The sequence below is a fragment of the Formica exsecta genome, unplaced genomic scaffold (assembly GCF_003651465.1).
Source record: "Formica exsecta isolate Colony F162 unplaced genomic scaffold, ASM365146v1 scaffold599, whole genome shotgun sequence".
NCBI lineage: Eukaryota > Metazoa > Arthropoda > Insecta > Hymenoptera > Formicidae > Formica > Formica exsecta.
In genome coordinates this window covers 200,732-206,694 of record NW_021853269.1, presented here as the reverse complement: position 1 = coordinate 206,694, position 5,963 = coordinate 200,732, and the positions used below count along the sequence as shown (strand labels likewise).

Here is a 5,963-nt window from a genome sequence, read left to right as displayed (position 1 = left end):
AAGAGAGGAACACGGGCATCGGCGAGAAACGAGCGGCGATATTATCTTTCCCTTCCTTCTACGGCGTTTGAGTACCGCTCACAGAAGATACGATTTTCTCTCTTTGCGTGTTACCTCGGCAAAAATTGTCACTGACCCGTCCTACCGGGATTCCGCGGTTCACTGCCACCACACCCGTGTAAAGCGTCCGCGACCACTGCACTCAGGCGATATGGTGTGTTTGTTCGTGTGTGTGGGTATATGCATCGATGCACGCGTGTGTGAATATTCCCGGTTCTCGATATTGCAACTTTAAAGACCGTAGCGGTATCGCAGACCGCTATTCCGATCCGAAATATCGATTTCACCCGCGAAGAAGTATCCCGCTAAAATTTACCGAAATGTCATCGTTTCGATCGACACGCGTTTCGAGTGGAGGCTGCTCGACGATTTCGGCTGATCTCTTTCGAGAAACGATACAAAATGATTTTCTTCAACTATCAATTTATACGATTCTTTTTAATACTTTTCTGAAAATATAATAGATTCTACGATTTATTGCGTGATATTGCACATTTTGACTTTTTAATCTATTAATTAATTTCTTCACGTTTTTGCGCTTCATGTAATTTTTATAATTTTCAAAACTCTTGATATACTAAAATATATATTATAGATATTTTAAAAATAATTTTTAAATATCCGCAACTTAAAATATATGCAGTTTTCGAAATATTTAAATATAATTAAACTCATTTCTCAGAAAAGATTTCAGTCCAAAAAAATATTTAAAAAATTGATTATATAACATTTTTTATATAAATATGCATCTATATAAAAAAACATTTATCCAGCTGTTGTTTGGAAATAGTAATAGTATAAGATTTTATTCAATATAATGCAATATAATGCTGCCAAATATTTTTCATATTTCCTGAAAAAATAAGAGCTCTCTTTACAAATATCATAATTTTTATAAAATTACTATTTTTCAAGGTGCATCTTGGTAAAATCGAAAGATTAAAATTCCTTTCATATAGAAGCTCAATCTTTGTCAGATTTCGTCCCGTCAGCTGAATAGCGAATGAGCAACGAGATCGCGATCGCCCATTGCTCGATTGCATAGTCACTATCGTTCCGGTCAATAAAAGAGAAAGATCCTTACTCCATAACGCGTACCTTTTCGACGTCTAAGATCGCGCGCGGCCATCGTATGCAACACGCTCCATGGAATATACCGCGTGTCTGTATTTAAGTACGCTTTGCAAACGATCTCCCTCCAGGCTATGCGCGAGAGAGACTCGAGTTTCAGCGGCAAAAAGAAGACAAGTCGAGCCTTCCGCGGCGACGAGTGGAGAGAAGAGGATACACGGAGGGTTAGAGAAAAGAGAACGAAAGAGAAAAGGGAGACGAGAGGAACGGAAAGGAAGAGGAAGGAGAGGAAGAAAAAGGAAGAAAAGCAAGTACGTACACCCAGAGCACAGTATTGTGTGCCCCTGTATATGTGGCACATACATACGGTACGTAACATACACATACATATGTATCGGCACTGTGATACGTAATACGTGATATCGGAGAATCACCAGTCCTGAGCCGGTTTGCGCCTCGCCACCTCTATCTCGCCCTTGTCTCCCCTCGCCATGAATCCGAGTTTCCTCCCCCCCTTCGTGCATTTCTTCCTTTCTTTCGCCCATGTGCCCTACGGCACTTTGAACCTTTCCTACACCACGCGATATCGCAAGCCACGCTGTGGCACACTAGCACAATGGAACGTGTACTACCTTCGAATCCTCCTGTATACGACTGTATTCCTTCTCTCCTCCACGCCGTGTTTCTCCGCTTCTCACCCGCGTCTCGACTTAAGGCCCGTTTAAACTTAACGATTTTCAAAGGTTATCGTATGAGAGCAGCTAGTACATGACTCGCGCAAAGGTCTGTGTACGCTATACAATTTTATTACAATAGTAATAATAGTAGTATAGGGATAGTATCCCATCTTAAGATGAAGAAAAGAAGATATATTAGTATTTTACATATTATATCATACCTGAAAAAAAAATGCGCGCATGTTTTGTATAAGATTTTTAGTTTAATTAAAAGTTTTTAAAGGAGATATATTGAAAGATCTGAAGCCGTTTGTCACGGCTTTATCATAAATAAATCTTAAAAGTAGCTTACATACTGTTGCTTTAATTCAATTAATTTAACAAATTATTACGGTGTATTAAAAAATTCAATCCGAATATAAAATCTGCTGCAAGCTTTTATCGTGAATCATTTGATTATCCGTCGGTTCGATATCAAGCTATTCGCGCGCGATTAATTCCGTGAAAATAAAATATATATTTAATCGAAATATTTTCAATCACATTTTGTGCATTTTTCGCAATGAGAATTTCATAATTTTATTTCAATCCGAGGCTCATCCAGATGGAAACGATTGAAAATCAAATATAATTCTGCATCGTTATATCTTCGATATTAAATTCTACACGATAATTAAAACCAGCATTCGCAGAGTTCCCCTTTTATACGAAAGCCGTTCGCTTAACGTGCGAAATTTCGAAAGATAAACGTAGCCTTTCTCTTCTATGTGTGTTAAGAGGGAAGATATCTCCCTTGCTGTGAAAAAAAAATCCTATTTCAAGAAGAAAATGTGTTGCTCGCGGATCTACTAAAGATCTTTTCGTCTAAATGGGCTTTTATATTCGTTCCGCTCGTTCGTTGTTCGCTTATTCGTTTGTTCTCGGCAGCCTCTCTTCGCTCGCTCTCTCAGCGTCCTTACTCCCGCGCTACCTCGTCCAACTTTTCCGCCGCCTTAAGGGGCCACGGTACGCGGATATGCTCTTTGTGACACGCGAATCGAGGCATGGCTGTTTAAGGCAGGCAGGCAGACGCGACGTTTTCCCCCTCAGTCGCGGAAATTGCGAACGTCGCGGCGCCGCTTACCGTACCTTGATTTTTCGACAGCGATTTTCCCCCCTTTCTCATCTACTTCCGGCGTCTCTTTTACCTGCCTGCCTGCTCTCCCGGGGAGAGCAGACAGATTTCAACCGCCTCGAGGACGTTCCTCTCGATGGCGCCACGACGCGAGAGGACTGGAGGTCTCGCTCAATAGACGCTATATACGACGGTGTTAAGAAAAGGAACTCGAAAATATTTAAGAGCGCGCGCCTTAATAGAGTGAAAAGGCAGTTCAGCTTATTCGGAAATAAGCAGCACATTTTAAGTTCAATTTAGATGATAACAATTTCGTACAAAATTTAATTTTTTATATTTGGAAGAAATAGTAATTTTTTAAATATATTTTATACTTTTTTTTTTATATATCTAATAGTTTACATATGGAAAATAGTAAAGTAGCCATGCAAATATATTACAATTATTTCCTTATTGTTATGCAACGATTTTTAAATAAGATTCTTCTCAAAGAAGCTATTTTCATTTTTGCTCGTAATTTAAAGACTACGAAGACTGCATGATGATGCCTGGAGGATCGCGGGATATACCCTTTGCAAACAATCGATTCCCCGCGAACAAACTTGACACAGAGGATCAGGGTCGACCCTTGTCTATTTGTCGCTAACTACTAAGTAATCGAATCTTGTAATACATTGCCGTAGACTTAGACCATTAGGTATACGAAGATATGCATATTTATGCATATATTTATGTAAGTTCATGCAAGATTCATGAAATGTGCAAATGTGATATTCGACTGCGAGTACACGCGCGCTTATCTTTCTTTGTCGGAGTTCTTAAAATTTCGAGCAATTTTGTTAAAAAAATATTCGTTTCGCAAAAGATAAATTATGTCAATAACAAAACTATATTATTTAATCAAAATACGCATCTTTTTAAAGAATCTAAATTTTTTGTTAATGTGTAAAAAATTATATCTTTTCCAAAATAAAAGCAAATGAAAAAGAATTTTTTCTAACGTTCTTCTTGTCTTTTAAATGTTTATTGGTATTATTATTGATATTAATATTATTATTCATGTAATTATAATATTAATAAAAGCGAAAATTTGTAAAATCCTCAAGAAATTCAATAAAGACGCCGTCTTTCTAAGTCTTAAATATCCAGAAAATTAACAGGAGAATGGCGAGATGCTTGAGTGTCACGCGTCAGACGTTTATTAAAACGTGGCCTTTTATATCGATTAAGGGGATATAGAATCAATTAAGGTCGGGAACGCGACCGCAATCGAGTCCGGCTGATCGATTATTATTGCGGTCCTTCCCACTCGTCCATCACTCAACCGCGTTGTCTTTCGTTTAAAATCAATCGAGACCATCGCCGTAGCTATTAGCGTGTCGATTAGTAAGAGCGCCAACGCGCACGAGATATGATTTTATCGTAACGACGCGATAGAAGCGATAAGCATCACAATAATATTCTAACATCGCAAAATTGGGACAATCGTTATCTGACTGATAACTAGTTTTTCTTACGCGAATTGCGTTCTGAGGAAACATATTATTACGCGATATAACGCGTTTCAATCTGTTATTACGTAATCGCTATATCATACGGATTAAAAGTCTCACGCTCTTACCCGAGAAGCTTGAATTACGTTCGGAGTGGGAATATCGCGGACGTTGGAAAATAACTCATTTAACGTAAGCATGCATTTAAAAAAAATATTGGTTTCGTACACGTTTGATCGAAGGCTATTATATTTGTTATTATTTGTGTTCCTCAAGTAAGTGCTACTTACGCAAAATGGATCGCATTATCGCGATTACAGACACAAATACTGGTCCACGAATACCGGCATTCCCTTGATTAGCCGACGAGCGGGTAAACTAATTACCGAAATATCAGGTGCAACGTGCGAGCATTGCTTCGTGCGTCAACATTAATGTGTAATAATGGCCGGGGAATCGCCCAACTTCGATATACCTACGTGGAACGTAGAAGGAAGAGGAAACGGTCGAAGGGAGGAGAAGGGTAGAAGAGAGAGAGAGAAAGAGATGAACAGAGAAGACAAAGTGACAGATGATTACGTGTCAAAACGCGACGGTAACGGTCGCATCGGGGAGCGCAATCGCAGCTGACATGTGATTCGCGACTCGCATCCGGAACCTACGATCGGGGCAATCCGTTGCCGATCTTCGCGTGGCACCGCTGATAAACGAGCCTGTTGCAAATTATACTTTATCGCGACTGTACTTTCAGCGCGTTTCTCCGATCTAGCCTCGATAAACGACGAGATGTATTATTATTCAGAAGACGTCATTCGACCAAATTGTAATTATACGGAGAAAACATTTAAAGAAGCGATTGTTCAAGCGTGATCTGTGATTATTTACATTTACGTTATTGCAATTCTGTATCAGCGCGTTCTTACGGAGCGACCAATATCTTCTTGTCATTTGAGGATAAAAGAAAGCAAATATATCACAAGTTCAATATTGGTGATTTATGATACAGTCGTTTTCTGTCGTGTTTACCCGATAAACAATGGACGTAAAACGAATGTAAACCTCGAAACGATTCGAAACGTTTTTCGCTGAATTATCCATAATCGAAATCGCTAGAGGCGATCGGCATAAGTTACCGCCGGTAAGAGCGGAGAATCGTATTAGAGAATCGTACGTGAAATTTTCTCTCTTCGCGATGCATGACCGTACGAACTCTATCGATCTTATCATCGAGGTCAACTATCGGCCGCGCCGTCTCGAGATATAATGGGTGGCGAGTGCAAACAAAAGCGAGAGATCGCCCGCCTGTCCGGCGGCAATCAATTACGAAATTGCTGGAGTCAGGCGGTTTTGACTGGACCGTGGGGGGGGAGGGCAATTTATCAGATTAATCGCGGAGAGGAAGCGATTCCATCGGCGCCGGATGATGGAACCAGCGCGGCGCAAGCGGGCTCCATATGTCAGGAAGTGACCAGGTGTCGGCGTCCGAACGTCAGCCCCGGCGTCGAAAATGGAAGGCAACGTATGTGTCGCGCGTGAGAACGGGGGGGG

The 5,963-nt window shown here is 40.3% G+C and overlaps 1 pseudogene; it reads right to left on the bottom strand.

Moving 5' to 3' along the window:
* LOC115242423 overlaps nt 1-5,963 on the bottom strand; it is a 76,013-nt pseudogene that overhangs the window by 62,480 nt on the left and 7,570 nt on the right.